This window comes from Lissotriton vulgaris, chromosome 2_1, assembly GCF_964263255.1.
Source record: "Lissotriton vulgaris chromosome 2_1, aLisVul1.2, whole genome shotgun sequence".
In the NCBI taxonomy this organism is placed as follows: domain Eukaryota; kingdom Metazoa; phylum Chordata; class Amphibia; order Caudata; family Salamandridae; genus Lissotriton; species Lissotriton vulgaris.
In genome coordinates, this window is record NC_141687.1 from 155992328 (window position 1) to 156013721 (window position 21394).

The 21394-nt window shown below is 52.1% G+C and overlaps 1 protein-coding gene and 1 pseudogene across 1 annotated transcript in view; one reads left to right on the forward strand and one right to left on the reverse strand.

Moving 5' to 3' along the window:
* LOC147729732 (phosphorylase b kinase gamma catalytic chain, skeletal muscle/heart isoform-like) overlaps positions 1–21394 on the reverse strand; it is a 229995-nt gene that overhangs the window by 48364 nt on the left and 160237 nt on the right. The gene's annotated exons all lie outside the window — the stretch shown is intronic.
* LOC147729733 (presenilin-associated rhomboid-like protein, mitochondrial) lies at positions 19243–20413 on the forward strand (annotated as a pseudogene).

Sequence of the window (21394 nt, forward strand, 5' to 3'; positions counted from 1 at the left end):
TCATGTGCTTTTCCCTAGACCTCTGAATGTGTTGTGATGCATCATGTGTAACGTTTTCATGTCTACACCCCTAAATGTATTGTGATACGTAGGTGGTGGTTCTTTCTAGTACAGGTGTTGCTAGTGAAGTTCAGGTTCCCTGCGTAATATTCTCCTAAGGTGGTTAGGGTTGCGTAGGTGGTACTTAACTGTTACCAGTGGTTACTGGTTGTGTGCCTAATTTTCTATTTGGTTCTACAATTGTTCTATGTGCTAAGGGTTATCCCTACAGAGTTCTAATTCTACCAAGTGCTAGTTCTAAAAGTGTTTATTCCTGGCAGTGGCGCCCGTGGCCCTGTCCCATGCACCTAATCTCCTGTAAATTCTGCCCGTGCCTATGGCACATTGTAAAGTGTGTATTTATTATCTAATGTGTTTTGTACAATACAAAGGCTATTTTTATATAGAACCTTGTGTGGAGTTTCTTTTGTGGTGGGCCTTGGGTGTTGTTGCTTGGTGCGTGCGCAAACGCTTTACACCTTGCCTCTGAGATAAGCCTGACTGCTCGTGCCAAGCTACCAAGGGGGTGAGCAGAGGTTATCTTGGCGGCTGACTTCCTTGCCCTGATGTAGAATGGTGGTTTCTGCCTGACTTTGGCGAAAGCCTTAGCCAACCAGAAATCCCATTTCTAACAGCTCGTGACAATGCCCACCCACTCCGCTGGCCACACGCTGGATCCCATCTTCTCCGCAAGCTCCCACGTCTCCTTCAGCCACACCATCGAACTCCACTGGACCGACCATCGCTGCATCCACTTCACATTTCGGAAACCCACCACGCACCACCGCACCCAACAGATCCCCCTCCGCTGCTGGAGGAAAGTCACCGAAGACCAGCTAACCACCACCCTCGCCCGGAGCCCACCCACTGACTCGGACGCTGCCGCCAGCAACCTTAGACGCTGGATCGATGACTGCACCAACACCCTCCCCCCAGTCAAGAACTCTTCGAACAGACGCACCAACAGGAACGGTAGCTGGTTCACCGCGGACCTCCAGACCTCCAAACAAAACTGCCGAAAATTGGAGAAGACATGGCGCCACGAACAGACACCGGAGAACAAAGCAACCCACAAGAACGCCATGCGCCAACACCATCACCTCATCAGATCTGCCAAAAAGACCTCCTTCAAGGACCAGCTCAGCAACAACACACACAACAGCAAAGAGCTCTTCAACATTGTCAAGGAACTCTCCAACCCCAGCTTCAACACCTACATCCCACCATCGCAAGACCTGTGCAACTCCCTTGCCTCCTTCTTCCACCGCAAGATCTCAGACATCCACGACAGCTTCGACAATCAGACCACCGCGGCGGCCAACGACACCTCGGACCCCATGGCACCACCCACAGCGACCCCCTGCTCACATGGACTAACATCAACGAGGACAACACAATCAACGCCTTGCTCAAGAAACCCAAGGCAGTCCCGAGGGCACTCAAGAACCTCCGGCCCATCTCCCTGCTCCCGTTCCCGGGGAAGGTCAACAAGAAGACCGTCAACAAACAGCTGACCCACTACCTCGAGGAGAACAACATCCTGGACACGCCCCAGCCCGGGTTCCGCAGCTACTACAGCACCGAAACGGCCCTCATTGCCGCCACCGATGACATCAGTGCCCTGCTGGACAGCGGTGAGACCGCGGCCCTCATCCTCCTGGACCTCTCAGCCTCTTTCGACACGGTCTGCCACCACACCTTACGCACTCGCCTCCACAATGCAGGAATCCGCGGCAAAAGAACTGGACTGGACCTCCTCCTTCCTCTCTGACAAATCACAGAGTGTCCACCTACCCCCCTTCCGATCCGAAGCCTCCAAGATCATCTGCGGTGTACCCTAAGGATTATCCCTCTTCCTCACCCTGTTCAACATCTACATGGCCCCGCTCGCCCGCGTCACCAGACTGCACGACCTCAACATCATCTCCTACGCCGACGACACACAGCTTATCCTCTCCCTCACCAAAGACCCTTGCACCGCCAAAACCAACCTCCACGAAGGAATGAAAGCCATCGCTGAATGGATAAAGAATAGCCATCTGAAACTGAACTCGGACAAGACGGAGGTCCTCATCCTCAGCTCCACCCCCGGCCAAACTGCTGAAACGACTGCAATGCATACAGAATGCCTTCACACGCCTGATCCTTGACATCCCTCGCCACATCCACATCACACCCCACCTGAGAGACCTACACTGGCTTCCCGTCAACAGGAGGATCACATTCAAGCTCCTCACCCACGCACACAGGGCACTCCACAGCACCGAACCAACATACCTCAACAGACGACTAACCTTCTTCACCCCAAACCACCTGCTCCACTCCGCTGATCTTGCCAAGGTCCCCCGATTCCGAAGAACGACCACTGGTGGCAAATCAATCTCCTACCTCACCGCCAAGTCCTGGAACGCCCTCCCCATCCTCCTACGGCAGACCGAAGTACTTCTGACCTTCAGGAGGCTACTCAAGACCTGGCTGTTCGAGCAGTAGCAGCACCCTTCCACCCCCCCCACACCCGCCCACACCCAAATAGTGCCTTGAGACTCTTACGGGTAAGTAGCACGCTCTATAAATGCCTTGATTGATTAATCAATTAATCTAAACTCTCCTTTGATAAACCTTCCACAATTAACAATACAAATGTATCAGGGAGTATTGAGGACTTTTTGAAAGAACTTGCCTCAATGCATGAATTGACATAAACATCAAACTAAATCCAGATGTTATGCATACATATATCAATTCTATCCATCAGAACATGAACAAACTAGTCCTCCAAGTGAATGAAAGTGAAGCCAGGAAACTAATCAGAGGACTCTAACACTTGAAGCAATAAGAAATATGAAGAACTCGATTTAAGATACAGACAGCCTGATTTAGAGTTTGGGACACGTGCCAAATGTGACGGTAACCCGCCCGCCAAACTCTCAGTTTACCTCCCTCATTTAGAGATGGGTGTACCAGAAGGTTTCTGTTGATGGAGAGTCCGCTACCTCTGTTGATGGAGAGCTTCTTCTGACTGCTTAACACAGAAAGGGCCTTGGGAGAAAGGACATTACACCACCCGTGCTATGGTGCCTGAACACCATGTTTAGTAGTGGTTTGCACTCAGAGGAGTAGTGCACAGAGTGGAACTTCTCCCCACCCCGCTATCCTCATCAGCACAATACCTGGGAGGCCCCAGGATCCCAAGCAGAAAGATACCTTGGAAACCCTGAGTCCTCTCAAACAGCAGAGGGCTTATTCCCACAAGGGATCTACTTCAGTATTTGAAGCTACTTTTGGATTACCCATCAGCAAAGGATGGTGTAAGTGGTCCCCCCATACCCGTCTGAACTACATCGGTTTTATATAAAAAAAAATCTGGTCTTTTTAGTTTTCCGTATAGGCGTCGCTCCAGATGATCAGTACTAGGACTGCGAAACAACAATAAAACTTGGTTGTGAGTGATTTCTCCTGTGAGTGTTTGTGTTCGCTATCGAGCATGGGAATGGCAGTATAATACTACGGGTGTTCATGAGCTGGGTGCACTGCATCAGGAACTTGCACCTGGGCGACATATGGATTATATCTGAATGCTTCTAGGTCCCCACCAAAAGCATACTGCTTGACCCCAATTTTCTTTGTTTTTTCTTCCTGTTTTAAACTAAACGTCTGTATTGCTTGAGTTTTACAGTTCCACGCGTCTGTAGTGAACATAGCTTAATTCATTGTATTTCAGACAGGTAATACTGCCTATAGACATCATATTATTTTTAATAGTTTTTAAGTTCTTGTACTAGTCCTGAAGAGGTCTGATTCAATACATACACAAGGCTGAAACGAGTCAACAATTTCTTTATGAAGCCCCACCCTATGGTTAGCTAAAAACACAGGAAAGAGAATACATGGCATATCACATCAAGGACTTAAACAATATGGGTACACCACAATAGCACATTGGATTCCATTTTTGAAGCAGGACAAAAGACAGACACTGGTCAGAATGAACTTATATATACAAGAACGCTGCATGCTTATTGGAGTACTTAATGGTTGAATCATTGTACTAATGTATTTCTACGATCATAAAATGAAAAGCCAATTTAGGAATAATGTTGCATGTAAATGTTTATATATGTAGTAATGTCCATAATAATGCAGAAAGTGGCTGAATATTTTCCATTTTATGAAAATAAAAATGTATACTATAGATTCTAACTGAGTGGAAGGATTAGATACATAAAGAAAAACTATCATTATATATTAAGAGGAAAATAAATGGTGATGTTAAGAGGTTTGTCAACTGAAAGGCCGATCGTCCTTCCTTTCAGCTTTTAGTAATTTACAGACATAATATTTTTTTATTTATCCCCCTGGGAGCACTTCGATCTTTATTTTACAGCCTTGGCAACTCGGATGCACTGTGCCTAAAAGTTCTATTTTTCCAATTTTTTTTTTCTTGCACCATGGAACTCTATTATATGCTACAGTGTTCATCAAGTCTAATTGTCGTGAATAAGATTCCTTTGAATTAAGACAAGTCATGAGACAATGGTCCACATATCTCTATTACTATTCCTAATTATGTTAGAACCTCTTATGAAAGCTTTAAAGGATGGGGGGCGTGGTTTGGACGCCGATTGGGATGGCGGCGTGAGCCTGCAGCTCCGCGCCTGATATCCTGGATTTCACCCTACTAGCACCGGTCGGGGTGCGGAAACTCTGCCTGAAGCATCCAGGAGGCGGAGAGCTGCGGTTGCGGGCCAGCAGGAGCCAGAGGATCGCGCTGGAGACCAAGATCGGGAGACGGACGGTGCTGAGTCATGCGAGTTAAGATGGCGGCGGCCCGGACCCACGGCAGATGATCGGAGAGGAGAGGAGCAGCGGCCCGCGGCAGAACTGCAGTGAGTGCGGCGGCCTGGTAGGAGCGGGCAGAAGGAGGTCCCAGCGGCGTGGAGAACCGCAGCGGCAGGAACGGTGAGGAGCGCGCTGAACCGCCTTGGAGTTCGGCGGATAGGACGCCCATCCCCCATCGCCTAGCGTGGTGGCCATTAGCACACAACCCCGCTCCAAGGAGGCACCCCTTGCACACCCTTGACCGAGCGGACCCCCGGTATGGAGCCACGTCTGTAGGCTGGGTGAACAAGGGGGCACAAAGAGGACTTACGCCCAACCTCAGGTCTTCCCACACAGACCGAACGGGAGCGTTGGAAGGGTGTGGCCCTCCCTGGCTGGTTGTCGGCTGCCACAGGAGCTACTGGACCGGGCGAGCAGTGGGCATGAGCGGGCTCTGAGGGCTGGCCCCAACGGATATAGGCCGACGGTTCCTGGCGGTGTACTGGAACAATGGCGGAGCGGTAATTTGGAGGAGTGGGTGAGCGGGGTCCCAGACTGATAAGACGCGGTGTCTTAGCGCAGACTGCACGTCTGGTATTGCCCGAAGGATGCCGGTTGATCCGGCCCGCACAGTTAGTTCCTCTGCACACTGGGACGGGGCCCCCCGCGACACCGTCGAGAGGATGTGATGAGCCCACGTTGAGAATAGCTGTAAAGCGCGTGAAAGACAATTCCTGGACTACAGGGTGGTTGCGGGGACATTGGGAGAGCTGGTGAACAAAGGACGGCCATCTGAGCCCGGCAATACAGCTCCGGACCTGTAGACAATTTGACGCCTGGAAGTAGGGGCAGCAGCAGGGGGGAGAACGCTGACACCACTGCGAGGCGAGAAGGTACCGGGCCCGTTTCACATCTAGCAGCTGGACACAGAGGCCAGAACACTTTGGGAGATACAAAATTGACGGTGCACACGGTGCCCAAGATGGCGGCCAAGGGAGACGACCTAATTGTGCAGCAGAGGACAGACCTGACGCGTGTTCCGGGCGCGGAGGGCGGAACTCATGCTGCACCAGACACTGATGCACAGAAACAGCGGCTGAATAAAAGACTGGATGGGATACTGGAGGCCATAACCGCGACAAAGGAATCCCTACACCAAGATATTGCGCAGGTCGCCATAGGACTGGGCCTACTAAGAGCGGATCATGCTAAACTCTCTGACAGAGTGAAAGAATCCGAACAGCTGCTTCAGGAGCTCAAACCGGCGGTGGTGACCGCGGAACACAAACTGTCCGATATCCTTGGTCGTTTGACGACGTTGGAGAAACGCGTGGAGGATTCCGAAAGTCGCAATAGAAGAAATAACGTAAGGAGGGGGCGTGGCTTGGACGCCGATGGCGATGGTCGCCTGAGAGCTCGGCTCCGGGACTGAGCCCGTTTTGATCCTGCAAATCGGAGTCCGCGGGGCACCCTGACCCCCGTAAACCAATGATCGGACCGATTGGGACCTGGTGGGACACCCGGTGACACTCGAAAACTGGCTGATCCGACGGCAAACCGAAGTTCAGGGGTCCGCGGAGAGAGACCCAAGATGGCGCTCGGACCTTCTCGACTCCTTGCCCGGGACCCTCAACCCGGAGGAGCGTAGTCGGACACAGCGCATCCTCTACATCCTATCTCCCTATGACATGATAGTCTGGGTGACGCTTGGAATAGACTTGAGCACGGTGACCGACCCCGGACGGATTGTTGGCCGAACTATCGTTGTTCTCAGAACACGGACGTCTGACGGCCCTGTGTGTGAAGCCGACCCCACGAGCCGCACCCGGCTGCCCCCCACCGAGTGACTGAACTCCATGGGCAGCACGGCCCCCTGGCGCCACAAAGTCTCCGGCGGCACTGGTGACTCTCATTCCAGATCCTCATCGGCCAAGCGGGCCTACCCGACCTGGCGCCGTTCGTCCCCGCCTCCTCCTCCTTGCCCTCCGGCGACACGGTGGTGGCGCGGCCCAAGGTTGCGGAAGAGCTGCGGGTCCTGGAGACGGCGATCGATGGCCCTCGGCTCAACGACAGCGTGCCGGGAGAGACATAGTCGAAGCCCGCATTCGGTGGTGCCTCTGACGGACTTTCCACCGCGAGACTCAATCGACATGGGAAAGCCGAGGGGACCCAAGGGGACCACCCCAGCCGCCTCGGATTCGGAGGTGCCGGACAAAGATGATCGAGGGGACCCGGAGAGCTCTGGTGGTCCTCATTTACAACAACAATTTGACCGGGTCCTGGAAGCGATCGCGACCAAGCGCTCGGCCCTTCAGCAGGACATTGCCCAGGTTGCGACGAGCCTGGGCCTCCTCAGGGCGGACCACGGCAAGCTCTCGGATAGAGTCAAGGAAGTGGAGAGCTCAGTGCAGACCTTGGAGCCGGCACAGAAAACACTGGCCGCGACGATGAAGGATGCCCTCTTCCGGATTGAGGCCCTGGAGAAACGGGCGGAGGATGCGGAGGGACGTAACAGGCGGAACAACATTCGAGTGGTGGGCCTGCCGGAAAAGATCGAAGGTGGCGACATGGTGGCCTATTTGGAAACTTGGCTCCGGGACACAGTGACCCCAGGAGGCCTGTCCTCCTTCTACACCCTGGAGCGGGCGCACAGAGTGCCGGCGAGGCCGCCGCAACAGGGCCGCACCCCGCGACCGGTGGTGGCGCGTTTGCTGCATTTTCGGGACAGAGACCTCATCCTTAATGCCGCCAGACACAATGGTCCTTATAAGGTGGAGAACAGCCAGGTGAACATTTTCCCGGATTACACATATGAGACCCAGCGCAAACGGGCCTCTTTCCTGGCGATCAAGCGCGAACTCCGGAGCGAGGGCATCCAGTATTCGCTCCTTTTTCCCGCTAGGCTCCGCATAATCATCGATGACAAGACCCAGTTCTTTGATTCCCCGGAGGATGTCTGCAACTGGCTCGAACTCTATAGAGCTGGTAAAGATGGTTTCAGCTCGTCATCTCAGCTGGCCGTAGAACCTGGGCAGCGACGGCGGTCCAAAAGACTTCGGAGTCGCCGCGGCAAGGCAGGCAGACCTTCGACTGTGGAGACATCGGCGGAGCGGAAGGGAGTGCTGGAGATGTTGTCTACGCTGTCTGGTGCACGAGGTGGCCCCATTATCGAGGAAACGGACCCTGGAGGCGAAGGGGCACCAACGGACACGGAGGAGTCGGAGTCCGACAGTGTCCACATGCCGGTGATTACTCCAAACTCGGCTGAGGACATATTGGATGGACAGGGATGACGGGGTGAGCTACTTCCATTTGGGTGGGGGCCTGCAGCGGGGGTGGTAGGGGCAGACGATTGATTATGAACTCTGGTGAAGGGGGGGGGGGCCCTGATCGAGACATAGCCTTTTGTTTTGGGCTCAACCCAGTCTCTGCAGCCCGGGAATAGAGGGCCCATTACCGGCGCCCAGCCCGCACCTAGCCCTTAAGGCCTTCCTGCGGTGGCGACCGCAGGATTAGTCGTGGATTGTGGGATTGTTGGGGGTATGGTTTGGATGGGAACTAGATGGCACTATTTGGGTCCTGTTCTGGGGAGGGTGGGCAGGGGGTTGTTTCGAACGAAGGTTGTTGTTTTTTTGTTGGGGAAAATGGCCGCCATCAGTGTTGAATTGACTGTTGCTCTTTCTTTGTTGGAACCGTGGTGGAGAGATCCGGAACGCACGATATGGGACAATGGCTGATATTGCTAATGTGAAATGCATCACTTGGAATGTACGGGGGCTTCACACTATGTCTAGACGCCACAAAGTTCACGCTTATTTAGTGCGTAGAGGGGTGCAAATAGCGCTGCTGCAGGAGACTCATCTCAACAAGGCGGAAGGGGCGGCGCTACAGCGTAGATTGAGAGGGCAGGTCTTCTATACTTCGTACTCAGCGTATGCCAGGGGGGCGCTAGTTTGGATCAGAGCTGGGGTCCCCTTTCAGGTTACGAAATCAGTGGTGGATCCCGAGGGTCGCTACGTGGCTCTCTCAGGCACACTGGGGGGGAGGGACTTGAATGTTTGCTGTATTTATGCGCCTAATGTGGACCAGCTTGCCTTCCTCTCCGGGTTATCGGGTTCGTTGGCCCACTTCTTCTCTGGACCCCTCCTACTCGGGGGGGATTTTAATTCAGTAGTGGATGTGGAGGCCGACCGCTCACACCCCCCCCTCCCTGACTCCCCAGTTTGCCGGGTGGCAAAAGGGAGGAGGGACTGGCAGACGCACTGGGGGCTCACGGATATCTGGAGAGCACAGCACCCCGACACTAGGGACTACTCCTATTTCTCGGGCCTGCATGAGTTGCACGTCCGACTGGACGGGTTTCTGGGATCGGCGGAGTTAGTTTCCGCAGCGATCCGGTCTGAATATTTGACCAGGACTGTTTCAGACCACAACCCTCTCCTGCTGGACCTTCGCTGGTTTCCCGGGGTTCCTGCTGTGCCCACCTGGAAAATGCGCCCGGAGATCTTGGAGGACATAGTCTTTAAGTCGGACCTGGAGAATAAAATCTCGGAGTATTTCGCGTCCAATGGGGGTACTGCGGGATCGAGGGCCTTGGAATGGGATGCCTTTAAGGTGGTGGTCAGGGGCTACTGCATCTCTAAAAAAGTGGGCATGCGGCGAGTCATCCTTGATGACTTGGCTGCGGCTGATCGGAAGCTCCGCGAGTTGGAACTTCGCCGCCCCGGGCGTCCTGAACTCCAGGAGCGCACGGCGGCGGCAAGGGAGGCGGTGGCGGCGGAGGTCGAGCGGATGCGCTGCTTCGACTACAAGGCCTATACTACTAGGTCGCTCGCGGAGGGGGATAGGTCGGGCGCTTTGCTGGCGTGGTTAGCTAATCCTACACGCCAGACCTCTCTGACGACGTCCATGCGCACGGCGGAGGGGGCCAAAGTGCACACTCAACCTGAGATTCTGGGCTGTTACCTGCGCTACTATGAACAATTGTACCGCAGTAGCTCTGCCAGGGACCCCGACCTAATTGAGGACTACCTGCAACCCCTGGAGCTACCTACGCTGGAGCCGGACGTGGCAAAGGCTCTGGGCTCCGACATTGAACTGGGGGAAATCCGCAGCGCCATTAAAGGGATGGCGAGGAATAAGACCCCGGGCCTAGATGGCCTCCCGGTCGAATTTGACTCCGCCTACGTTGACCTCCTGGCGCCGAGGCTGCTGATAGTTTACAGAGAGGCGAAGCGGTTGGGACGCCTCCCCGGCTCGATGTGTGAGGCCTTAGTGGTTCCCCTCCTCAAACCCGGAAGAGAATCGACCGACCCGGCGTCCTACCGTCCTTTATCGATGCTGACGGTTGATTATAAGATACTGAGCAGCATATTGGCATCGAGGCTGCTTGGGCACATGCGCTCTCTGGTACATGAGGACCAGGCTGGATTCATTCCCAAGCGAAACACAACCATGAATATTTGCAGGCTGTTTCGTTTGCTGGGGGAACCGCACACGGAAGCCCCATGTCCGGTAGTCCTCTCAGTGGATTTGGAAAAGGCCTTTGATAGCCTGGAATGGGACTACCTGCGCAGTGTACTACTGCGGTTTGCTCTGGGAGAGGGCTTTGTCAGGTGGACTACGGTACTGTATGCCTCGGCGTCGGCCAGGGTGAGGGCAGGCCCGCTGATCTCCTCGCAATACCCGGTGGAGAGAGGCACAAGGCAGGGTTGCTCATTATCCCCGCTGCTTTTCGCGCTAGCGGTGGAACCACTGGCGCTACTGCTCCGGTCGGGGGTCCACTTTAGCGGTTTGCGGACGTCATCGGGCCCACATTATATCTCGCTATACGCTGATGATCTGTTGCTCTTCCTTGAGGACCCGGTGGCTGCCTTGAATGGGGCTGCGTCGGCGCTCACGGCTTTGGGGAAGTCTCGGGCCTTCGGGTGAATTGGGCCAAGACCTGCCTGTTCCCGGTTCGCAGGGGAACGCCCAGCCCCGACATCAGTAAGGAGATTAGGTGGGAACCTGACTGCTTTAAGTACCTGGGGGTGTACATATACCACGACCCGACTGACCTCCTGGATGGGAACATAGCTCGCTGCACTCGCGCGTTGCGTGGCAGCACGGACTTCTGGGCTACCCTGCCGCTCTCGGTAGCAGGGCGGATCGCTCTGCTGAAAATGGTGGCACTCCCCCGGCTGCTATACTACTTCCGTGCGCTGCCGATTTGGATCCCGCCGGCCACCTTCCGTCTATTGCGATCTATGGTGGTGGGATTCCTCTGGGGTTCGGGCCGCCGAGGAGTGGCCCTCAAGACCCTGATGAGGCCGAAAGCTGAGGGTGGTCTTGCGGTGCCGGATTTCGAGAAGTATTACTTGGCAGCGCAACTACAGACCTTCACCCAGGAGGTCGCCAGGGAGTTCCGAGGCCCGGAGACCGAGAGGGGCACCGGGATGGCTAGGCATGTTATCTCCTTCATCGCGTTGCGACAACGTCTGGCCTTGCAGGACCTGACGCTCGAGGAAAAGACCATTCGCTTATGTTGGAACCGTGCCCACGGGGACAGTTGCGGTTGCCATATGCACCTGAAATACCACTGGGTATGTTGACGGCCCTGCCTCACGGAGGTGATTGGTCGCGCCTTGGGAACTGGGAGGACGCGGGACTGCAGCTGGTGGGAGACCTTTACGAGGACGGGGCGCTATTGCCCTTTCAAGAGCTCATAGACCGCTTTGACATTCCTCGTGGCGACTTCCTCTTGCACACGGCTCTGATCCGAGCGATTCAGGCGCACTGGAAAAACGGCCTGGAGGAACCGCCTATGTCCCCGGTGCGCCAGTATGTTATGATGTCCGCGGGAACGGTCAAGACGGTCACATGCCTGTATAGCAGACTGATTAATGAGGGGTTGACCCCCCTCACCACCTTAAGAACCCGCTGGGAGGCAGACATAGGGAAGGAGATTCCGGAGACGACCTGGTCACAACTCATGAGGCGGGCCTGGAAGGGCGCACGCCACGCCCGCTTCCAATTAGTCCACTTCTACGTACTCCACAGGGCCTATTTGACCCCGGCGAAGATCCAACAGTACTTTGCCACGGATTCGGCGGAATGCCCCAGGTGCCGGGTGCCTGAGGCGGACCTCCTCCATATGCTGTGGTCTTGCCCGGCGTTGTCCTCCTATTGGCTTGGAGTGGGAGACACCCTGAATAGGGTAACGGGGAGGTCCTTATCAGTTGACGCGGCGGTAGGGCTCCTACACTGGTTCCCGCACACCCCCAAAAATAAGATCTCTAGTAAATTTATCGATCTGGGGCTTCTCCTTGCTAAACGGGAGGTGAATAGGAATTGGAAGGCAAAGGTTGGTCCAACAGAGGTTAGGTGGCACGGCGAACTTTTGAAATGGATGGCGGGGGAGAGCACGTTACGATACCAATTAGCTAGGAGGCAGCACAACGAGAAAGCGCAGGAGGCGGCATTAGAATGGGAGACGTTAGTGCAGGCCTTCAGGGATTATTGCGCTTCCAGCAATTCCGAAAGTGAAGATGCAGCACAACCCGAATCCCGCTAGCCAACTGTACTTTAAACATCTGTAACATTCTCGGGGAAATCTCCCATGGGTCTTCCTACACACATTTCCACACACTGATGGCGGGGTTGGGGGGGGTTCTACCTAATTCACTGGGTTGTTGGGGGGGTTTATGTTGCCTTTTTTTGTAGGATGTTTTAGAAAAGCAGATGAAGATTTATGGATCATCCGGACCAGCACCGACCTCCTATCGGATCCCCACTGGTGTTCGCCGCCCGACCCTTGGGTTGTGGGCTGAATGGCTGTGTACACATATTACTTGCCAAAGGGAGATGGGATGTGTTCTACTCTTTCTGATTGAGCCTATAATGCTGGTCCAATATGTAATTTTGACTAATTCCTGCAATAAAAATATATTTAACAAAAAAAAAATAGAAGAAATAACGTAAGGGTCGTGGGCCTGCCGGAAAAAGTTGAGGGGGATGATGCAGTGGCCTACATGGAGAACTGGTTTAAAACAGTCGTGGCCCCGGAGGGCCTCTCACCCTTCTTTTCCCTAGAGCGAGCACATAGGGTCCCGGCTCGCCCACCCATGCAGGGCCGCCCACCCAGGCCAATGGTGGCCAGACTATTGCACTTTGAGGACCGAGATCTGCTGATTCGGAGGGCGCGCTCGGAGGGCCCCTTTCAGGTGGAGAATAGCTCGGTCACAGTTTTCCCGGACTACACAGGAAGTCCAGAAGAACAGAGCATCCTTCTTGGCCGTCAAAAAGGAACTGAGGGAGGAGGGCATCCAATACTCCTTGCTTTTTCCGGCTAAGCTACGAGTGATCCTGGATGGAAAGACCCAATTCTTTCAGACCCCTGACGAAGTGTGGTCATGGCTCGAACTGTACCGTGCTGGCACGGACCGCCAGAATAGGGGTGAGAGAGAGCGTCAAAAATCTGTTCCTATCCGAAAATCGCAACGCATCCGCAAGCGGAACAAACTCAAAAGAGCGATGCGGGACGAGCAGATGGCAGCGGACAGGAAGGGAGCGGTGGCGGCGACAGCGATCATCACGGGATCACAACAGGAGAGGATATCGATGGGCTCGGATACTGAAGACGACGGAGGAAAATCGGGAGGAGACGTCTCGGAAGTGGATAGCTCTGCCGGACCAACGGTCACCCCACAGACGGCGGATGGACTGTTTAACGAATGACAATTGGGGTGAGGGCTATACTTGCTGTCCCTGTGGGGCTAGCTTACCTTGGAGTTTGGCGCACTGACAGGTACTGTGTTGCAACAGCAGTGTGGGATCATGGGCGTGGGGCGGGTGCTTGGCTTGCCCCGGATCGGCCCTGAACTACCCTCTCGTTGCCCTTAAGGCCTTCTGTAGTGGCGACTACAGAGTAGTGGTATGTGTGTTGTGTTACAGGTTTGGATGGGGGCTGATGTTGTGTTATTAGGTTCTGTTCTGGGGAGTGGGGTTGGGGAAGTTTGTTTGGGTGTTTTGAGTGGGGGGTCATGCTGCCATGATATGGGTAACCAATGGACACTGTCGAAATGGTGGGGAGATAACTGCTATGGGGACGTTACCTAATCTGAAATGTATCACATGGAATGTCCGTGGTCTTCGAACAATGTCTAGAAGGTACAAGGTGCACGCCTATCTAGTGAGGCGAGGTGTCCAAATTGCACTGTTGCAAGAGACTCATCTAACCAAACAAGAATGTACTGCATTACAGAAACGATGGCATAGACAGGTGTTTGGCACCACATACTCAGCATTCGCTAGGGGGGTGCTGATATGGGTGAGAGCGGGGGTTCCATTTAAGGCCACGAACCAGCTAGTGGATCCCGAAGGTCGGTATGTGGCAGTGGAGGGGAGGCTGTATGGCCGTGACGTGGTCTTATGTAGTCTATATGCCCCCAATACTGATCAGGCCTGTTTTTTTTTATGGTCTCACAGGTTCGCTTGCACACTTCCTGTCGGGTCCCGTCATATTGGGAGGGGACTTCAACTCGATCATTGATGTGGCGCTGGATAGGTCGCATCCGCCATTAGCTGACTCCCCAGTCCGCAGATTAGCCACACACAGGAGGGACTGGCAAGAGAGGTGGGGCCTTGTAGATGTATGGAGAGCACAACATCCGGAGGTTAGGGACTACTCCTTTTACTCGGCTCTACATGCGTTACATGTCAGGATAGACTCAATCCTCTGTGGTGGACCGCTAACCGCCATGATAGCACATACGGAGTACCTAGCTAGAACTATTTCAGATCATAACCACTTATTAGTGATGGTGCAATGGCAGCAGGCGAAGGTCGGCGGTCCCCACATGGAAACTGCGGCCTGAAACATTGGAGGACTTGGTGTTTAGTGACACGATCCTGCAGGGTATTGAGCACTACTTTGTTGAGAACGAGGGTTCAGCTGCCACGAGGTCGATAGAATGGGATGCGATGAAAGTGGTGGTGAGAGGTGTCTGCATGGGCAGGTTTCCGAATGCTAGGGCGCCGGTTTTGGCTGATCTAGATAAAGCGGAATGCGTGTTGAGAGAGCTAGAGCAGCGTAGGCCTGAGCGGCCGGAACTACAGGATCAGCTGCTAGAGGCGAAGAAATTAGTAGCAACAGCGACAGAGCGGCTGCGATGTTATGACTATAAGCTTTACACCACCAAGGTACACGCAGAAAGGGATAAGGTGGGTACGCTGCTTGCAAAACTAGCTACACCAAAACCTAGAGGTTGTCATATTATGAGTATTAAAGAAGAGAAAGGGGAGGTGGTCTATTCGCAGTCAGCAGTTTTGAGACGCTTCCAATCATATTACACGACACTATATGAGAGTCAACTGAGGGTGGAGGTAGCGGCGATAGAAGAATATCTTGAAACGGTCCATCTTCCGGTGCTAGATAGTGACGACGCGAAGGCTTTGGGCGGCTAAATAACACTGTCGGAGATCCGGGTGGCCATTAAGCAAATGGCTAGAAATAAGACGCCGGGAGTAGATGGCCTGCCAATTGAATTCTATGTGAAATATATAGATAGCTTGGCACCCAAGTTACTGGCGGTGTACTCTGAGGCTATGGCACTGGGACATTTGCCTAAATCGATGAGGGAAGCCCTGGTGGTACCGCTGCTGAAACCTGGTAGGGAAGCTTCCGATGTGACGTCCTATAGGCCCCTCTCTATGCTAACGGTGGACTATAAGATCTTAAGTCGTATATTGGCCACTAGGCTACTGCCACATATGACCATGCTGATCCACGAGGACCAAGCAGGGTTTATCCCGACGAGGAACACATCCATAAACATTCGCCGCCTGGTCCGTATTTTAGATGACGCCCTGGACTCGGATCACAAACCAGCGGTACTATCAGTAGATATCGAGAAGGCCTTTGATAGCCTCGAATGGAAATATCTAGATGAGGTCCTGAAGAAGTTCGGGCTAGGGGATGGATTTGGGCGATGGACGAGAGTTCTATACTCCTCTGCTACAGCCAGAGTACGATTGGGACCGGTTATATCCTCTGATTACCCGGTGCGTAGAGGGACGAGGCAGGGTTGCTCACTGTCTCCTCTGTTGTTCGCTTTAGCGATGGAGCCACTGGCGGCGCAAGCACGGACAGGGGAAATGTATAATGGGATTAGACGGGGTGAGGAGACACATTACATATCATTATATGCAGATGATCTGTTGCTATTCCTGGAGGATACGGAAAGGGCGCTGGAAGGGGCAGTGGAGATGTTGTCTGGCTTTGGCAGGCTTTCAGGCCTCAAAGTGAACTGGAACAAGACCTGTGTGTTCCCGCTGCGAGTAGATACACCATATCCTGCTCTCACTGTGGAGGTGGTCTGGGAGGACACATGCTTCACGTATTTGGGAGTCCGGGTTTACCACGACGCCGCCAGCTTGTTGGAGGGAAACATAGGGCGATGTATAAGGGCGCTGAAGGGGTGTATGTCCTTCTGGGCCTCCCTCCCTCTATCGGTACAAGGCCGAGTGGCATTGTTGAAGATGGTAGCGCTGCCACGGCTGTTGTATTACTTCCTCAGTATCCTACCTGTCTGGATCCCTCAGCGGATCTTCAAAGATTTGAGGACCATGATTATTGACTTCCTTTGGGGACATGGAAGACGTAGGGTGGCACTGAATACCTTGGTCAGAACCAAACTGGAGGGAGGGCTGGCGGTTCCAGACTTTGAACTATATTACCTGGCGGCTCAACTGCAGGTATTGACCCAAAGCATTGCCAGAGAATTTAGAGGCCCGGACCAGACGAGAGGGACAGGTATCCAGCGACATGTTTTGTCGTACATAGTCATGCAACAGAAGCTAGAGTTGGGTGCTCTCACCATGGAGGAAAGGACTCTTCGGTTGTGCTGGCACAGGAGTCTGAGACGAGCGAAGGTGGCCCGACCGTACGCGCCGGAGATCCCGCTCGGGATGCTGACGGCGCTGCCGCATGGGGGTGATTGGTCCCCGTTGTTGGAGTGGGAGGAGCTAGGGCTACAGATGGTGGGAGACCTGTATATAGATGGGGAGCTGGCTCCCTTCCGGGAATTGCGCGACCAGTTTGGTCTCCCGGATGGGCACTATCTCCTGCATGCGGCGGTGGTTGCAGCGATTCAAAAGCACTGGAAGGGAGGGCTGGCGGAACCGGATGTGACCATGGCCTGCCAGTACGTGGTTATGGCTGCGGGTACATTTAAAGCAGTGACCTGCCTCCAGTCTAGAATGTTAAACGAGGGTCTGGAGCTGTTACATAAGCTGAAGACGAAATGGGAGGAAAGCATAGGCAAACCCATACCAGACACGGTCTGGGGCCACATATTGAAACGGACGTGGAAGGGTAGTAGGAATGCCCGCTTCCAACAGGTGCACTTCTTCATACTACACAGAGCCTATCTGACTCCGGGGAAACTCAGGCGACACTTTCACGTACAGGATGCGGCTTGCCCGAGGTGTTTGGCACCGGAGGTCGAGCTGGATCACTTGCTGTGGGGATGCCCGAAGTTGGGGACTTACTGGCCAGAGGTGGGAGAGCTTCTGAATGCAGTTACGGATCGGGAGGTGGACTTTGATATGGCGGCATGCCTGCTGCTTTGGTTCCCTCACACGGCAAAGACAAAAGTCACGAGCAAGTTTATTGACCTGGGACTTATATTGGCCCAGAGCAGTGCTTAATTTGTAAAATATGAAGTGCAGGTGCTCAAATGTTTGTCAGAGGCCACACCTAGTTTTCTCTGGCTCCTCCCACTTCCTCCACTGGCTCCACCCACTTGCTATATTAGCTCCACCCACGCCTTCAACTGGCACTGCTAAAAGTCAGAGGTAATATATACCTGGTTGATTTGAATTTCAGCAAGGGAGCTTTCCTCATAGTAAGGCTTTGATAGGAGGTTCCCCTGCCCTGTGAACATTTTGAAAAAGATAAACTCAAAAGTGCATTTAAAGCACAATTTTGGAATAAATTAGCTAAAATCATTAATGGAAATGTCACGGCACCCAGGCCAGAAATCATAGAAACGTCACACAAAGTCACCCAACCAGGCCAGAAAGCATAGAAGCATCACACAAAGGCACTCAAGCAAGAAAGCATTAAAATGTCATAGAAAGGCACCCAAGCCAGTGGTGCTGGAACCACCCTTTAACACTGCCCTTGGCTTCAAGTCTCCATAACCACTGTCTTATATTAATGTATTTTAATAGCGCCTCTCATACCAGTGTAAGGTGTCAGATCACTTTGCATCATTCACACATTGCATAGATACAATCCTACGTGTGTAAATCAGTATATAGGGAATATTACATCAGACAGGACTACAAGGTATAGGAGCCACATGTCATCCATGATTGTCATTGTAGGCAATATACTTTAAGAGTTCAAAGTCTGGAAAAGGGCAAATTTAGAATCTAAAACATAACAGCATTGTTAGCGGTTCTCTTCAATAAGAATTGATTTCTACCCACATTAGACCCTTTTGCAAGATTAGGATAATGAAAGATTGCCCAACAAAACATTTAGCTCTAATATATAACTTGCTGTTTGCATGCAGCTCTTTGATGACAGACAGACTAGTTAATAGCTTGCTGTTCTATGATAGGATTTTAACTCGCAAACTGCAAATAACAAAAAGGATCTCTCCGACAGAAGCAGTAACACACTGACCTATTTTACATTATATGCACTTTTTTGATCTGCATGGTAAACGTTCTTTGCAGCAGGTATATAACCCTGTACCACCTTTGAAGCAGTCACAGCTTCACCTAGACAAAGCTCCTGGCTCTCTCCGGGTAGACGATTAATCACCAGAGTTATCTTGACAATTTACTTTATGCCTGAATATTACTGGAGCCCAGGAACTCAGCAGCAGCTGCTTTTACAAAAAGGATATAGTGGCAAACTGACACCCCTACCCCCATAGTGTTATATGAAATATGCTCATTGCTTTGATCGACAGGTCATTGTTTACCTAGAGTCTCCAGTGTCACTCACATGAGATATTGACTTTCTTGTGTTGTATCATTCTGGCACTGTACAGTAAAAGAGCTCCCCTCACAAGAGGTGCTGTTAGCACTCCGCAACCATTGTGTGTAACTATTTCAGCATGTAACAGCGGCCTCGGTGTTACGCAATGTCGCTGGTCAGTACCTTCAAGCGAACATCATGCTGCTATTATCGGTCGCACCAGCACCCCTATCGCTTTCAATTTTGGTTCTTGCACAACCAATTTGTTACAACAAAAAGTTAGTGAGTGTATCTAACTGACTCAAGGTGAGATACTGCACATAAAATTGAGACGTGCTCCAGTCTGCAGTGCAACTGTGAAGGAGTCCTGTGAATTAAAACCGAAGTCAATGTGAGAGAAGTCCTGTGGAATGGCCTGTGGGACTTTGGTACTGAGGAGCTGCAGAGCACAAGGCTGGATTCAGGACAGCCTGACACAGACACGGAACTACGGACACAGGTTTACATTATTCACACAGCAAAGACATGGATTTCGGAAAGCACGCAAAAATGTTGAAGAGCAAAATCCTGAGAAGCCACCATTGCAGGAGACTGTCTTTCAGACCACCTCCAATTCAGTAAAGCGCCTATTTAAACCTTTAGTTTTTACTGTTGGGTTTACAGGTTGTGCATAGGATTCTGCTTCTATTTGGCAGTATGAAGCACTGAAATTCAGAGTCCAATGCTAGTTTGATGAGGTACAGGCAGATTGGCTGGATACCAGGATGCCAAAAAAGAATTGGATTTAATAAAAACAGGTGAAAAAGTGGTGGAACAGCCTGACTAAAAGGCAACAGATGGCGGCAGGAATCATAGCAGCAAATGTCTTAATATTCTGTCTCTGGAAAGTGCCGTCCATGCAGCGCCCAATGATTAAATACTTCACTTCTAACCCGGTCTCCAAAACTCTTTGCCTATCGATGATTCAGTCAACATTCAGTCATTTCTCTCTGTTTCACATGGCAGCAAATATGTATGTGTTGTGGAGTTTTTCTTCAAGTATAGTATCCATATTGTGAAGGGAGCAGTTCATGGCAGTGTTTTTGTCAGCGCAGGTGTTATCTCAAGTTTTGCCAGCTACCTTGCAAAAACGGCCACAGGACGATTTTGTCCATAACTTGGTGTGTCGGGGGCCATTACGACAGTCCTTGCAGCAGTATGTACAAAGATGCCAGAAGCAAAACTAGCAAGAATTCTTCCTATGTTCACGTTCACAGCTGGAAGTGCGTTGAATGCTCTCCTCATCGCACTGGATAGTGCAGGTTTATTTCTTGGTTGGACTTGGAGGATATTTGATCATGCAGCTGCAAATCTCGTCTCGGTGGAGCTATTTTTGGAATATGGTACGTGACCTATGGACATGAGCTGATCTGAAAGAACAGAGAACCACTTGTGAAAATATGGCATGAATGGAGAACTAAAACCCCAGGAAAAGGAGACCTTTACCGTGGTCATTGTAATTTTCCACATTTTTCTTTTATTTTGAGGGGTTTTATCTGCTGTACAGAACAAATTGGACTTCCTGCTTTTATGTATGTGTAAAATAATTTAATAAACTCTTGGACTCAAGTTTTCACCATTGCCAAACCCTTAAACCGAATGTACTTTTTAAATATTTGACAGTGGTGGCTTTGGTGTGTGTTATCATTATGCAGTATTACTTGACTGCACTTACAAACTTACATCACACAGCAATCCGCATTGATCGTTCTTGTGCACTAGGCTAGCCTGGACCATGTTAATGTACTGTGCACAAATGACAAAGTCAATCATCACCCGATCCGATCACCACTACTTTGATCGGCGGCTGGCTGGGCTGGCTGGACACCGGGCCATGATGACTAGGACGGTGCCGGTTGTGGTGAGCGGGCCTCAGAGCTGCCTGAGCAAGTGCGGGTATATGTTGGGGTGTGGTGGCACCGTTACAAGCAGTGAATGCGCACGCATTACAAGGTGAAAAAATATGCGCACGCTGCTTGCCACGCACAGCCACAGCCCCAACCCCCACAGATTTCAGGAGCCTGCTCTGAACCGAAACTGAATGTATAAGGGCAAGGACTGATCTATCTATCCAGGCACCCTGGGCCGGCCCACGCCGCAACAATAGCCTGCAGTCACTGTGCACACTACTAGCAACATGATCATCGTGATAATCATAATCAAATCAAAGCAAACCTCATCCTTATGATCAGAGTGACCCCGCATCAACATAATGATAAAAAAGTGCAGTTTATTAAAACCAGCAGTAGGCCTCACCTGCGCAGCTCTACTTATTTTGTAATACATCATGATTTTGCTGTCACCGGCATACGCCGCCTACTACCCCAGGCCATCATGATCAAACCAGACAAGTCACTCACCACCAGTCACCAATCAACATCATTATGATGAAAAAACAGTAATCCTGCCCTGCCTCACCGGCGCAGCTTATTTAAATCATGATTTAGCCGCCAGCGCCGGCCTACCCCAGGCCATCACGACGCGACCAGACACAATCAACATAATAATTAAAAATACAAAAAC